The sequence below is a fragment of the Narcine bancroftii genome, chromosome 12 (genome assembly GCF_036971445.1).
Source record: "Narcine bancroftii isolate sNarBan1 chromosome 12, sNarBan1.hap1, whole genome shotgun sequence".
Lineage (NCBI taxonomy): Eukaryota > Metazoa > Chordata > Chondrichthyes > Torpediniformes > Narcinidae > Narcine > Narcine bancroftii.
In genome coordinates, this window is record NC_091480.1 from 24,675,681 (window position 1) to 24,693,098 (window position 17,418).

Here is a 17,418-nt window from a genome sequence, read left to right on the forward strand (position 1 = left end):
AGAAGATGCTTTCAGGACTCCCTGAAATCATGACTGCAAAAGGCATGAGGTCTTTTTTCTTTATCCACCAGTTCCCTGATCTGCAGTTGTTTTGAATTTCAAGCTTTATTGAAATCCTAGAGTCTGGTAAATAAATAATGTCTGGTAAGTGCTTGTTGGAGACATCAGAAACAAAAGGAACATATCTGATCTAAAAACAGAAATTGCTCTAGTGTCACAGTAACTCTCTCAGTCAACATCTGACAGAGAAAGACAAGTTCACATCTGAGGTCTGGATGCTGTGTCAGAGCTGTCAGTGCTCTGCTATCAGGGACAATGCGTGTGTCAAATAGGTCAACTCTTCTGAAGGTAGCACATGAGAATTTTCAACTTTGCAGTGTGTCAACTGAGCAAATGTTAAGTAAAATCAGATGACAGCTCATTGTGTCAACTTTTCCACAATGTATCCAATGCTGAGTTAAATGCTTAGGCATTACCGAGAGTTCCTTGATTTTTTTCTGCACAAAGAGCAAATGCCTCCAGGAAAACACATTGTGCCTTATGCAGTACATGCTTGCCATTGTGCCCGGATGATATTGCTTAAGTGTTTTTCTGTTGCACAGTGACAATATCTCAGATAACAATTGTCCTAAGTTTGCGTGGATACAACACTTTCACCAAGCCACTAATAAATGATTTGCCTCAGTCTCAAAATTCTTTAACACTTTGACTTTCTTGAACTTCCTGACAACTTCGTGGCTCCTTCTCTATCAGTCTTGGCTCCTTCTCTATCAGTCTTTGCCCCTTCCTGAGAATAATATGAGTGGAAACTGAGATTGGAGAAATATGAGAGATTGCACATTACTGTTGACTATCCCATAATTTTGGAGAATCAGCAGATAGAAGAGACAAGCTTTTAAGATATAAATGGGAACTGATATGGTAAACGAGGCAGCATGGTTGATGTAGCAGTTAGCGTAATGCCTTTACAGACTGAGATTCTAATCTCGTGCTGTCTGTAAGGAGTTTGGATGTGTCTGTCTGTGCCTGCACGGGTTTTCCCTGGGGCTGTGGTTTCCTCCCACTGTTCGAAATGTACCGGGGGTGTAAGGTTAATTGGGTGGCACAGACTCGTGGGTCATAGTGGCCTGTTACCATGCCACTATCCAAATTTAAATTTAAAACCGAGAAGAAATAATCCAATTGAGGAATTGCGAATGAGGCAACTGCCTAAAATAAGATTTGCTCTTGGAGTGTTGAAGTTAAACAAAACCTGAAACTCTCTTCCATAAATAGCAATGAATGCTTTTTAATTTTAAATGTGAGACCTATCAGAATTTTATTAACTGAAAGAATGAGAATTTAAGGGTTAAAGATGAATATATGATATTCCGTGACAGATCAAGATTCAATTTAGTGTCATTATAATAAAACAGGGTCATATTACATGAAATTCCGTTTTGCCTCCTGCAAGGCAGACAGATTCACCAAGGACAGAAATTGCCAAAATCCCTCTTACAGTTCTTAGTCAGAGAAAGAGAAGAAAAGAAAGTCCCCCGGCCCCTCCCCCAGAGTCACCGTGTATCCATAGATTCGCTTCCAGTACTTCCGCCGCCACCCAAAGTCCAGTCCAAACCATTGGCAACCCGAGCTCCAGATCTAAACCTCTGACTTCGGTGCCCTCGGTACCCCTTCCCATCCCAGTTCCGATACCTGGTACTCCTCCGGCCAGTATCTATCAGTCCACAGCCTGGAATGAGTCTCCCAACAGCAGTCTCCAGCAGTCCACAGCTTCCATGGGTTCCTCGCCTTGCACTGGTCCCTCAGCCACAGAACCTCCTCACTGGTCTATGTCTGTGGTCATAGTCCAGTGGGTCGTCTCTTTTGCTTCTCCTTCTCAGATGGGGAGTGATCTTCCCGATCTGTGGTGCCCTGATTCAGTCCTCCGCTTCATTGGAGCCTTCAGGCCCTCGTGGCTGCTGCCGATTGATAGGCATTACCATCTTGGGTGCAGACCCAGAGGTCGTGGGATCACAAATAAAACCACCGTTGGCTCCCTCAACGGGCTGTTCCAAGCCCGTGAGGAGCCAATGGCAGTCAACTGGGCAGCTGGACCCCAAGGCAGCACTGCATCTCCATTCCCTCGCTCCCCTTGGGTTCACACCAGCGGCAGCGCTGCTGTTACAGTGGCTCTGGTAGTGCCGCCTTCTTAGCCATCATCTCACTAAATGGACACAAGGCTTCAGTGACTGAGTAATCTTTGCCTGCTACACAGCTTCTCAAAATATTCATCCAATCACAGGATCTGAGCTCAATTGGTTAGACCAATATTTATTGCCTATGATCTGCTTGCTAAGCTGTATCAGAGGGCAGTTAAAGCTCAGTCTCATTATTGTGAGTTTAGTCTAATCAGGAAGGAATTAAAGATTTGTTTCCTGCAATAACAGAAATAAACCAGAAATTTCATGACATACAAGCATCTCAATTAATTGAATTTAAATTTCCCAGTCTCTAAGGGGATTTGGATTCAAGTCTTCAGATGATTAGTTCAGTCCAGGTCTCAATAGCTTTCCCTCTCGTTGCTATATCCTCTGCATGTCACGATCAATGCAGGTGGCAGGAATCACTCAGTTATTATAGATGTATAAGTACATTTACCCACTCCACAGACCCAGGTTGAATTCTGACTTCTGCTAGAGTTTCCACTTTCCCCTACAAGCATGAGGCATTCCTCAAGATTTTCTGGTTTCTTTCCACATTCCAAAAATATGCTGGGTGTTTATTTATGGAACTATTGTGAAATGTCCTAGTTTAGATAATGATCATTGTTTTTTTTTTGTCAAACATATTGCACAATGTACATGTGCCAAACAGACACTTATTAAGAAAAGCCATGACAATAAACTTCTTGAATTAAAGTAAAAGAGATAAATACAAAAGATAGATAATAAATATTCACAGTAATCCCAGTGCAAAAGAGGGATTTGCAACAGTGTAGATAATCCATGCTTAGTGTACCAAGGGGAGGTTCATGAGTCAGATAATTGTTGGAAAGAAACTGTGTTTGAACCGAGGTGCTAATCTTCAGTCTCCTTACTGACAGCACCGGATATGACCCCAGATCACTGGCGCTGTACTAGCGCCATGCTAACTGCTACACTAACCATGCTGTTATGCTTCTGTATCTTCTGCCTGAAATTATCAGTGAAAAGAGGTTGTGTCCAAGGTTTTTTTTTGTTGGTTGCCTTCAAGAACCAGCACCTCATACAGATGTCTGCAATGAATATTGATGGTCTTGGCCATGTTTATTGCCTTCTGCGTTCCTGGGCACTAGTATTGCCAATCCAGACTGTGATACAATCCATCAGTATACTTTTCACTGTGGATCTATAGAAGATTGATAGAGTATCCAACAACATACCAAATCTCCTCAGACACCTTAGAAAGTAAAATTGCAGGTGTGTGTTCTTCATGGTTGGGTCAAAGTGCTGGATCCAGAAAAGGTCTTCTGAGATATGGTTCCCGGAAAAGTAAGTAGTAGGATAAGTCAGGGAGATGCCAAGGGGCATATGTGAAAGTATAGATTGCAGAGAAATAAATGGAGTGAGATCACTCCAGGTGCTAGAACAAATGCAATGGACTGATTACACTATAAAATATGAAAATAAAATCACACTATCTGACTTTCAAATGGCTAAATTTCAGTCCATCATCTTGATTTCCCAAATCAACAGGCCACTATCAATGCTTCACTCTCTGAGGAAATTTTTGTTGATTTTCCTTATTAAATTCTTTTGCTGTTATTATCCTTTGAACCTCTGTGTCTTAACTTCCTTTAAGTAAAGCTATGGATTTTCCTGATCAATAATGTTGAACATCTGACAAAACATGCTCACCATAGCCTTCTCTTTGCAAAGTCACAAATATTATGCTGCTCTTACCCAGTAAACTACCAAAAAAATTAGAATTGATATTCTTTTAATTCAAATTCCAGGAAGATAATGCCCTTGATTTAGTTCTTGGTATTTATCCTTGTATCTGTCAGCAAGCTAAGAGAAGCTGATTTTGCACATGAATGCCAAAGTCAAAGTGAATGGGGGAATGAATACACTTACAATGGAGAAAGATGAGCCATCTACCCACTGAAATTTCTTGAAACAATGCATTTAAAATAGATGTTCTCTGATAATGCTGACTTGAAGCTTTTTAGTCTTCTGTGTGTTTGGTGAGTATACAGATAAGAAATATTTAGGCTGCTAATAGATGCAGGTTCCTAACATTGGTCATTCAGAATGATCCCAGGTATCCTGAGAAACCTTCATTTCCACTGGTCTTCAAAGCTCTTTTAAATATCAAGATACATAGAAAATTCATTAATAATTTGCATTTAAAGAGATCAATGTGTGAAAACATTTATTCCAAAGAATTTGAAGATATTTGCTCTTGATGTGGAGATAGGTATGGTCTCTTCCCCCTCTCCTTCATCTTCCGTGAAGTCATTGATCGTCTCCTTTGTCTTGTTGATGTAGAGAGATTCATCACATCATTATTTAATACCCGACCCATTGCTTTGGTATTTGTTTTATGGAAACATAAATTAGAATGTAACCTTTTTTCCAACTTTTTTTTAATATTAGAGAATCAGCACAGTAACAGGCTTTTCTGACCCATGAGTCCTTGCTGCTCAAATGCACCAATTTATCTACAAATGCCTTATGTTTTTGGGAGGGTTGGAGGATACCGGAGGTCCAGGAGAAAACCCATGTAGACGGGGAGAATGAACAAATTCCTTACAGACAGCGACAGATTCTAACCCCAGTCACTGGCACTCTAAGATCATTGTCCTAACTGTTACATTAACCATAATAACATAACATAACAATTACAGCACAGAAACAGGCCATTAGGCCCTTCTAGTCCGCACCGAACCAAACACCCCTTTCTAGTCCCACCTCCCTGCACAATGCCCATAACCCTCCATCTTCTTCTCATCCATATACCTGTCCAACCTTTTCTTAAATAATACAATTGACTCCACCGCCACTATTTCTCCCGGAAGATCATTCCACTCTCTGAGTAAAGAAGTTCCCCCTCATGTTACCTCTAAACCTCTGCCCCTTAATACTTAATTCATGTCCTCTTGTTTTAATCTTTCCTCCTCTTAACGGAAATAGTCTATCCACATCCACTCTATCTATCCCTTTCATAATCTTAAATACTTCTATCAAATCCCCTCTCAACCTTCTACGCTCCAAAGAATAAAGACCTAATCTGTCCAATCTCCCCCTATACTCTAGATGCTTAAACCCAGGTAACATTCTGGTAAACCTTCTCTGCACTCTCTCCACTCTGTTTATATCCTTCCTATAATTAGGCGACCAGAACTGCACACAGAACTCCAAATTAGGCCGCACCAACGTCTTATACAATCTCAACATCACCTCCCAACTCCTATATTCCATGCAATGATTGATAAAAGGCCTGCATACTAAAAGCCTTCTTCACCACCCTATTCACGTGAGTTTCTACCTTCAGGGAATGATGTACCGTTATTCCTAAATCTTTCTGCTCTTCTGTATTCATCAATGCTCTCCCATTTACCACATATGTCCTATTCTGATTCTTCTTACCAAAATGAAGCACCTCACACTTATCAGCATTAAATTCCATCTGCCATTTTTCAGCCCACTTTTCTAAGCAGCCCAAATCCCTCTGCAATCCTTGAAAACCTTCTTCATTATCCACTATTCCACCTATCTTAGTATCGTCTGTATATTTACAAATCCAATTCACCACCCCATCATCTGTATATAATGAACAACAATGGGCCCAATACAGATCCGTGAGGCACACCACTGGTCACCGGCCTCCAACCTGACAGACAATTATCCACTACCACTCTCTGGCCTCTCCCTTTCAGCCAATGTTCAATCCATTTGACTATCTCAAAGTTTATACCTAAAGACTGCACCTTCCTAACTAACCTTCCATGTGGTACCTTATCGAAGGCCTTACTGAAGTCCATATAGACAACATCCACTGCGCTACCCTCATCCACATTCTTAGTCACCTCTTCAAAAAATTCAATCAGATTGGTCAAACATGACCTTCCTCCCACAAATCCATGTTGAGTGCTCCTGATCAGACCCTGTCTATCCAGATGTTTATGCTGAACTTCATCTCCAAATTTGCCAATGACACCACAGTAATGCATCGGGTATCAAATAGCGATGAGATAGCTACAAAAAAAGAGATTCAAAGTCTAGTGGCATGGTGCCAAGATAACAATCTCTCAACATCAAGATGAAGGATATGATCATTGACTTCATGAGAGTGGTTGGGTGGGGGGGTGGGGGGAGAGATCACATCTATCTCCACATCAATGACACTGAAGTGGAAGGAGTAGATAGCTTCAAGTTCTTTGGAATAAACATTTACAATGACCTGACCTGGGACAAACACGTTGACCCAACAACAGTCTAGAAAGGTACATCAATGGCTCAATGTTTCTTAGAAGACCAAGGAAGCATGGCAAGTCTCTCTCATCCCTCAACAATATCTACAGATGCACCATCGGAAGTATGCTCACAGGAAGAATCACATCATGGAATGGGATCTGCTCAGTTCAAGATCAAAAGAAGCTCAAGTAGGTAGTGAATGGACCTCAGAACATAAAAGGGGGACATATGAACTTACTTCACCTTCTCAGAATGTAGAGGCATTGACATGCTTTCTTGACTATGCTTGTCCAGGGGTGGTGGGGGTATTTATTCCTGAAAACTTAATGCTATCTATTCTTCCACTTCTACTCTTTTAACTTTAGTGCCATTACTGTGGACAGGGATGTTGGCTCTGCCTCCTCTCCTGAAGCAAATGATCACCTCCTTTGACTTCTTGATGCCATGCTACAAGACTTTCAATCTGTATTCCATCTCATTGTTATTTGAAACTCTGCCTATTACTGTGGTGAGGTCAAATTTTACAATTGAGTTGGAATTTTAGTTAACTGTCCAGTGAGTACAGAAGGGAACTGAGTGCATATTCTTGAGGAGCACCAGTGTTGAGTGGTCACGGAGAAGATTTTGTTACCCATCTTCACTGATTGCAATCAGTTAGACAGGAAGTCAAGGATCTAGATTCAGAGTGGGGGGGGTGGGTAACTGAGGCCTAGCTATTAAAGATTGGGAATGAGTATGCTAAGGATTATGGTTTTAATGGCAGAGTTTGTGAATAGCAGCTTAACACAAGTAGCCTTGCTGTCCATGTGTTCCAGGGCCAAGTGGAAAACAAATGAGATTGCATCTGCTATGAATCTGTTTGTGACAAGGTAAATCAAAGAGGGTCAAAGCTGGGAGGTTAAATAGATATGATGTAAGTCATGACCAGCCTCTCAAAGCTCTTCGTGATGGTGGAGGTCAAAACCATTGGTCAGTCGTCATTCGGGGCCTTATTCTTTTCTTTGGTACTGGTACGAAGAGCTGTCATACAAACTGCACCCTCATTCATTTGAGTAGAACCACCCACACCCAGCAGTGTAAAAGTGACCAGGTTACCTGGTTTACACCTTTTGATTGAGAAATGAACGGTGGCCAGTGTACCAGGATATTTTTTCTACTCTTCTTTGAAATTGAGTTAGATGATCTCTCATCATTGTTGCGGAGAGTGGGTGTGGTCGCGATTTAAAGGCTCCTCTGAAATTGTGAGCAACTGTAGATGCTAAACTATGATGCAAGTGATTTTTCTGCAGGTCGGACTCAGTTTTGCACTGATACATATATCAGATTTAATCTTTTTTAAAAGCTCTGACCAAAGTGCAACAGGTTGTAATTGACTGGACTCCAGTGAATGGAAACAACACAGATGTCAATATTTCTTCTGAAATGTTTCTGTTTGAATTGAATTGCTTGGACCCTCCCTTGGGCAACCCTCTTATTATTGTGACAGAATATGTTGTATTTGTATTGTATATAGATAGGTTTTGAAGGATAAATTGGGATAAACACTTCAAAACATATCTCATTTAAAATACTGGAGCTCTGCTCAAGCTAGACAGGCCGGCTCCGAATACCTTTGCAAAAGCTTTGGGGAGTACCCAAGGGTCTGACGGCTGCTTGCTGTTCTAAAGAGGGTCATGTGGTTTTGCAAGCAGAGAGAGTCAAACAGGCTTCCTCTCTGAGTGAGAGGGAGTGAGAGAAAATTCAATTTAGCAACAGCAGCAGCTGGGACTGGAACAGGACAAGCTGGTAAGCTTGTGGAAAACCCCATTTTGAAGACATGTTGTGAGTGCTTAGTTCAACCTGGTCAAAGCCCTCGTTGTCCATACAAGAGGAGAAGACTGGCTGCCTAATGTTTCATTTGAAATAAGGGAAACAAAAAGGAACTCTGTAGAAAGAGGTTATCATCTGGAGAACCCTGATGGGGCACATTTCTTTGGCAAGACACTGACGTGGCTGATTAAAAGGGATCCATTTGTGTCCAGGAACAACAAATCTCTCTCTGAAAACCAACAAGAACCTTCTTGAGCAGTGACCATTTACCTTTCAAGCACCAAAGTCTGATGAAATTCATAAATGTTAAATTCTGTGCACTGTATAAGAATTGCCTGCAACCAGTAAACTTGGAGGAGTGGAGAAGTGAGATTGGACTGAGAACCAAAGAACTTTTCTAAACTTACACACACATTACATAGATGTGAGCTTAGAATTAGAAGGGGGTAAAGTTAATGGTGATAAGTTAGAGTTTGATCCTGTTTTCAGGTTGAAAGATCATTAAAAGCAACTTTTGTTTAAGTAAACATTTGTCTTGGTGAATATCTATTGCTGCTGGGTTTTGGGGTCCTCCGGGCTCGTAACTGTATAACCACTGATTTCGTAGGGAATGTCTCAAACACTGATTTAAAGGAAAAACTGAAGGTGCAATCTGACATCCCTTCCCCCAACAGTAGTTATATCTTTAGTTAAAATTTGCAAGTAGTTATAATTATAATAAAATGAAATGAATAAATAATTAAAAATTAATAATAAAAGTTATAATTCTTTGTTTTTCTTTTCTTTGGCTTGGCTTCCCGGACAAAGATTTATGGAGGGGTAATATCCACGTCTGCTGCAGGCTCGTTTGTGGCTGACAAGTCCGATGCGGGACAGGCAGACACGGTTGCAGCGGTTGCAGGGGAAAATTGGTGGGTTGGGGTTGGGTGTTGGGTTTTTCCTCCTTTGTCTTTTGTCAGTGAGGTGGGCTTCTTCCAAGGAGGTTGCTGCCCGCCGAACTGTGAGGCGCCAAGATGCACGGTGGAAGGCGAGATCAGCCCGCTGGCGGGGGTGAATGTGGCAGGCACCAAGAGATTTCTTTAGGCAGTCCTTGTACCTCTTCTTTGGTGCACCTTTGACACGGTGGCCAGTGGAGAGCTCACCATATAACACGATCTTTGGATAATAATAATAATAATAATAATAATAATAATAATAATAATAATAATAATAATAAATAAAAATAAATAATATTATAAATAATAATAAATAGTAATAATAATAAAAGTTATAATTCTTTGTAAGTATTGAACAATTCCCATCACCCAAAAACCCAAACAGACTTTTTAGGACAAGCCAGCAAATCCCTTGTACATTATTTGGAGTTCACAATGAGGTCTCCTCTGCAATGGACAAACCAAATGCAGGTTGGGTGGCTACTCTGGGCAGCCATGCGTTTCTTGTTGACTGTCACACGAATTTATCATCCCATTTTACAATATGACCTCATGCACTGTGGCCATGAGGCCCAATGTCAAGCTGAGGAACAATATCTCATCTTGCATCTGGGAATATTGTAGCCTTCCCACTCACATACCATCTTAAGCAATCCCTTACTAATCACAGAGTATTTATGGCATAGGGATTGCTTAAAGAGGAATGTGAGGTTTTTAAAAAAAAAAGTTTGGCCACCCCTGCTCTAACTCCAATCACTCATTGAAAGTAAACCTTGTTCACAGCTCATCTCGTCACCCAGGCTTTTTTTTACATTATCACAGCCATTAACACTTCTCTCCTTCTGTGCAGTTACAGGCTTCTTTCCCCTCATTTCCATTAGTTCTGACAAAGGTTAGCACTATTTCACTTCCCACAGTCATTCATACACACATACACACACTTACCACTTCGTGTTATATGGCGAGCTCTCCACTGGTCACCGAGACAGAGGTGCACCAAAGAGGTACAAGGACTGCTTAAAGAAATCTCTTGGTGCCTGCCACATTGACCACTGCCAGTGGACTGATATCGCCTCCAACCGTGCATCTTGGCGCCTCACAGTTCGGCGGGCAGCAACCTCCTTTGAAGAAGACCGCAGAGCCCACCTCACTGACAAAAGACAAAGGAGGAAAAACCCAACACCCAACCCTAACCAACCAATTTTCCCTTGCAACCACTACAACTGTGCCTGCCTGTCCCGCATCGGACTTGTCAGTCACCAACGAGCCTGCAGCAGACGTGGACATACCCCTCCATAAGTCTTCATCTGTGCAGACAAGCCAAAGAAAGAAAAAAAATATTACCATTTATTAGAAGTACAAAGAAAAATCAAATGTAAACAGACAAATTGTGCAATACACAGAAAAAGAAATCAATAAAATGCAAAAGTAAAGGTCCTTAAATAAGTGACTAATTGAGTTTGTTGTTGAGGAGTCTGATGGATACTGATAAATACTAGTCTGGATGATGTCTGGTTGTGTGTCTGGATGTTTTGTACCAAGGACAGGAGAACGCTGTTTCTTTGGGTTGTATTTGTGTAATTAAATGACAATAAATTTGACTTAACTCGGGTGATCTTGGATTTTTACCCAGTGGCAATGAAAGATGAACATGGTTCAGTTCAATGTTCATGATATTTTAATAAATGTAGTTTAATCCCAGATGGTACAAATGCTTCATTATAGACATGATTGTGAATACCTTCAGGTGATAATGCAGAGCTGGTTAACCTGACCAACTTTTATCAATTGCAGTAAATGTAGGGTTAGTGAAAATCTGAGGTCTCTACTTGGGAAGCAGCAAAACCAAAGACCCAATCGCATCCAGCGTACAACAGTGTTGCAAAGTTCCGAGACAGATCTCTGCACCTTTCAAAATTTAATTGAGTAGACACCTGAGGATGGGTTCTCTGCTTCAGCCATGCATTATCAACATGTGGACTCCTCCTGGATTCCAGTTGGGCAGCAGAGATTTCTTTACTTCTCTGCCCCATAGAAATCAGTGGGAAGAAATATCTATTGAGAAATTAAGTAATCATTTTTGATTGAGCAGGCAGACAGTGATCTCAGATGATTTACTGCTCAGTAAGTGACCAAGTCTATAATTTCCTTTGGTGTAAGACAATATTTATCAAAATTTGTGCATTCATTTCTCTGCTTTTACTTTTTGCATTGCAATGCAACAATTCAATGTCAGAAGTTTTTAAAAAAATCTCACAGAACTGTCACCACGCACTTATTTTAAAATATCCTGAAAATGGCAATAATCTCAGTTGAATTACTTTGAAGTGTGACCCTTCTCCATTGTTCCATTTTTCATTGACATTTGAGATTCTCTGAATGTGGTGCAATGAAAATGCTTTAGTTGATACAAGTTTGATAAATTCACATTAGAGCTGCTGTTCGAAAAAATAAAGCACTGCATCATATGTATTGAAGCCACGCGAACAAAATTATTTGTAAGGAAGCTAGATTAAATTTCTCCTCCTTCACTTTTAATCTACGACAATGCAAGAGTGACTATTTTTGCAATGTTTTGCTATGGGATTCCCAGAGATGAGGAGTAATGTTGAGCTAAATCGAATTATTTTATGGTGAAGGGAAGCAATAGTTATAATACTAAACCAGCTGTCCACAGCCTGATTAAATAATGTGCAAGTCTGAGGGCAGGTTACTAAATAAAAGTGAAGCTGTTGAATTATCCTAATATCTCAACGGAACGATTAATGGCGTATAAAAGAAGAAATGGACCATTCTTTCCTGAATTATTGAATCACCTATATGTGCTTACATGTGAATCCAGTCCTGTATCTACAAGGCTCACAGAAAAACCACTGTTCAAGTGGCTCAGTAATCATTCAGTTGTATGAAATCACTACAAACAATAAGAGAACTGAAGCTCAACCAAACCATTTTGCAATGATACTTGAAGGGCAATTGCACATTTTCAGGTAACTGAGAATGGCCAGTGAACACTGACAATTCTAGTGAGGTTCGATCATAAAAAGAGAATTTCTAAAATGCCATTGGTAAAAAATCTTTTTTTTGGTCAGAAGCATGTATTACAAGTTTATTGATTAATTATAATAAATTAATCTTATTTGTCCAGAGCAGTGTTAATCTTCAGGAGTCTAACAATTAAAGAAGAGTATCATATACATTTTTTCCAACCAGGATCCATAAGAAAAAAAATCTGCAAACAATGGCATAATTATGAACCTATCCTAGTTTACAAATAAGTATTCTGAAATTTATTCAACATATTCATATATTCATCTGCATCCTTACAAATTTTATGCCATTAATGTCAGATTTTCATGTTGATATTCCCAACTGATGAATAATATCATCTGTTTACCATTCATGCTCTAGGTCTCACTTGCTGCAATAATCAAATGTTTGCCTAAATATTAGAAGGCATGAACAAATCAACGATTATCACTGTAAAGAATTTGATCAATTTGAATTGACTGAACTTTGTCATCTATAGAAAGAACATGAATAACAGCTGCACTTCAGATAGCCAATCGAGCAAAACTTTATCTACTGAAATGTATACTATTAAATATATCTCTTGTGAAATCAGAATGATTATTTAAATCATGTCTCTAGTAAAATTCCCATGACAATGAATGTTAATCATAGTCTATTTTTTTCTTGACTTCAACCTGGGTAAGAAGTTGAAGTCAACAATCTCTGCTATTTTCTCACATTCAAGTCGCCTGCCAAGTGAGAATCGTCAGCCGGGGCTCCTAAAACAAAATCACTCCCTCAAAGCAGAGTGGTTGTGTGTAATTCGGTCATTTATTTTCATGCATCCACAGAATGTGAATATCCACTTTTATTCTTTCTCCACCATCATTGCCCTTAAGGAGGATTGGGTGACTTGCCTCTCAATACTGCGATTTAACAGTGTGATGGTGTGAATATAGAGATGGAGTTGGAGTGTTGATTGGCCACACAGTCATGGGAATACAGAGAGTATAATTGGGGGCTGAGTGCACTGCCTTGAAAGCCCCTAATGTGGAGGAGGATGATGGCAGAGGAGGTGGTGCCACCAATCCTCACTGATCGCAGCGGGACAGGAAGTTGTGAATCCAATTGTGGATGGGGAAGGTGGGGGATGGGTTTTCTGAGTCTAAGGTCATCGTATGAGTTTGAAGTTGTGTTGAAGTTCGTCAATGAGTCGTGGTCTGATGCATGTGTCCTTATCGTTCAGGAATCTGCCATGGATCTGTGCAGGAGGTGTAATGGGATGGGTTGAGGGTGGCTGGTCGGATGGAATTAATGTGAGGTATGACCAACCTCTCAAAGTACTTCATGATGATAGATGTCTGAGCCATAAGCCCATAATCATTTAGGCCCATCACTATGTTCTTCTTCAGCAGCAGAATGATAGTGGCCTTCTTGAAGAGGGTAGGTACTGCAGCCTGTGGCAGGGAGAAGTTTAAGAATACATGCACTAGCTAATCAAGGAAGATGCGCTATTGTTTGCTGTTTGCTTTCTAGCCATGATGGCATGCATTCCCTTCCACAAATTTGGTGGTCCATGAGGTTTGCCTGGGACTCCAGTCTAATATCTTACTGCCTCCTGACATCTTTCATAGCCTTGAGAAGATCATAGCTGGTTTCTTATATTGGGCTGTGTTATCTAAATTGAATGTCTCAGTCCTGACCTTCTGTAGTGAGTAGACATCTCAATTCAGCCAAGGATTCAAGTTAGAAAACTCAAGGATTGTTCTCTTTGTCAGTGATGCCAATGAGTTTGGTTGCTGAGTTCTTGACTATGGACCAGTCCACTATCTCATGCAGTCACGTAGGATGTCATCTGTTTCCTGAGTCCAGCAATGACGGACATTTACAATCAAGTCCTCACTTTTCAGCTCAGCTCATAAGCAGGGCGGAGGAACATGTTTGGTCCAATTTACCAAAGTACAGGCGTTGAATAAAGGGGTTGGCATTTTTGATGGTTGTATTGTAGTACTAGTTCAAATTCAAGTTTATTATCACCAATTGAACAAGTGTAAATGACAACACTGTGTTTTCTGGTCCTCAAATGCAAAACATGGAATGCTTTGGATTCCAAATACAACACAGATACAGACAAACATTATAAAGATATATATATATATATATATATATATATATATACACAGCTGAGCACTCTGCAATATTGATGAGGAAGCAGTTCCATCCATCTTTTGCCCTTCCTGAGGATGATGCATAATCCATCTGATGGATTGAGAAGCTCACTGGTTGCACAATGCAGTCAAGAGTAGAAGGTGCAAGCCATGCCTTAGTGAAGCAGGACATAAAGCAGTCCTTCTGCTCTGTTTGAAAGGTAAGTCTTGCTTTAACAGAATAAAGTTACTTCTTGCATTAATGCTTGATTTTGGACGATCCACTTTAGTTGTGATGTTTCATCAAAACCAACCAGGCTATTGATCATTTCAGCAAAATTAAAAATGTAACACATTCATCAGGTAAATAATTGATGCTTTCAGCTTAGAATTAAAAAGGTCAAAATTACCATTCTTGTCAATTGGTTGACATGTGTTCTGAATCCGTATTTATGCAGTACTTAAGCTACTTTTAGACTTGGCAATGGGCACTGACTCAATTTCTTCAATGTTTGAATAGAGATGCCTCAGGACAACAGCTGATCACTGGATGCCCCAGAGATGTGCCTTGTCAGGTCACTTTCATTGGGAACCAGTGGCTAAATTAATTGTCCAATTGTTGGTTATTTTATGCAGTTCAGGCAATCTTCTCAATTAGCAGAGATATTTTTTAAGATTTATCCTTCCAAACTCATTATAATTTGAATTTTTGGAATTAGGAAAGCGCACATGGCCATTAATTTTGTGTATTGCACCATAATCACAGCATCTGCAAACTTTGCTGTTTAACCCCAGAGTGATTTGCCTTCTGTATGATTGATTTACGTGTTATTTCCTTTGGCTATGAATCCAAGTTAGCTGCATCGCATCACTAATAAGATCCAACAAATACACACACGTTATGTTGTAATCTTTCTATTACTTTGTAACACTCACTTTTGTCTAATTCACGGTGTAATCTGGCATCATGAAGAAAGCACGTCAGCTCCTCTACTTCCTCAGGAGTTTGCGGAGGTTTGGTATGACACCAGAAACCCTGGCAAATTTCTACAGAGGTGTGGTGGAAAATGTGATGACCGACTGCATCATGGTCTGGTAGGGACGCCAATACCCTTGAGCGTAAAGCCCTCCAAAAGGTAGTGGACGCAGCCCAGGACATCACAGGCAAAAGCCTCCCACTATCGAGTACATCTACAGGGAACACTGCCATCAGAGGGCATCAGCAATCATCAAAGACCCACACCACTCTGCACATGTTCTGTCCTCACTGCTGCCATCAAGAAAGATATAGGTACCAAAGACTCGCACCAGGTCAGGAACAGCTGCTACCCCTCTGCCATCAGACTCCTTAACAACAAACTCAGAGACTCATTTAAGGACTCTTACTTGTGCACTTTATTGCTCTCTCTCTGTTTTGCACAGTTTGTTTACATTTGTTATCTATTCACAGTTCTTTTATTTGTTTATGTATTTACACTTTGTACAGTTTATTTTCGCATTATCAATTAGGGGTAATTCTGCTGTGCCCACAGGAAAAAGGAATCTCAGGGTTGTATGTGATGTCAAGTATGTACTCTGGCAATAAATCTGAAATCTGAAAAGAGGAAGGCAAGTTGATTTGTTGGGCATTTTTGCCTTACTCTGTTTAAAGTTACATATTGCACAAAACATTTCTATATAATAAACTACAAAGTATTTTAAAACAATACAACATATTTTTCCCCAATGCCCATGCTGTCAGACTCCAAGTTGCAGTGCCTCCAAGTATGACCAATAATTATGCTATTTTCACAGTCTCAATATGACCTCAGCAAACTCAAAAGTTAACCATGGAGCAGTGTTTGATTCAGCGGTTTTGTCACATTTTCATATAAAGGCTTTTGATAATGATTTTTAAAACCTGATGATTTGCTTCTACAAGCCGCCCATAAGTTCATGAGAAGAAACCCTAAGATAAAGATTATTACCCTGTATTCAGATGAAAATTACCTCCTCAAAGTCATTCTACTTATGTGTATTATGCACAGAATGTGAACCCAGATCTCTTGCCCTAATCCCCCAGATGGCCAGTTTCCTTGAACTTCAGTTGACCTTATGGTAGAGGCATTGCTTTGGTGGATGTAGGTTCTCAAGGTCATTTAATGGACCGTTTATGAATCAAACACATCACTACAGGTCTTGAAGTACAACCAGACCAGATTGGTTAAGGCAGGGGATTTTTTTTCTGAAATGCTATTAATAAATAAGGGCTTTGCTATGAATTCCATGGATAGTTATCTGTTCCAGAATTAGTCAATGAACCAATTGAAGTTGAATCCTCAGTCCCATTGTGGGATTTTAACTATGATTCTAGATTACTAATCAACTTGCATCCTCATTTGTGGGCATGACAAATTAAACCCACCAGAGAAGATGGCAGCCTTAAAGAAGATACTTCATTGCAAGGAAATTTTAACGAGTTACTTTTGATGTGTTTGATATCTTCATCGCATCACAGGCAAATAATTTATATTTCTAGAGATGAGAAAGAGTGACTAACTCAGAAAAGTGAAAATACGCATGACTGAATTCAAAAACGCGCTGAGTAATTATTTAAAGGAACTAATACACTAAAGCAAAGGCACAACTTTAGAATGAAGGGCGCCTGTTTAAAACAAAGATGCAGAGGAATTTCTTTAACCAGAGAGAGTGAACCTTTGGAATCTGCTAACTCAGGCAGCTGTGAAGGGCAAGTCATTGGGTGCATTTCAGGCAGATATGGATATGAATTTGAATAATCAGGGTATCAAGGCTTATGAGAAAAGACAGGAGAGTGGAGCAGAGTGGGAGAATGGATCAACTGATGATGGAATGGTGGAGTGGACTTGATGGGGTGAGTGGGCTACTTCTGCTCCCACATCTTATGGTCTATTTGTTTTCCTTTCGGGCCATACTGAGTGTGATAGTACAAACCTATCACCAATGTATATAGTTACAGTATCTAGAGTGTAATGACTGTGCTTACAGCGATTGGCTGAGAGCTTAGCCACGCCTTCTGTCTGGGCCTTAAAGGGTTGTATCCCTAGCCAGGTCGGATCA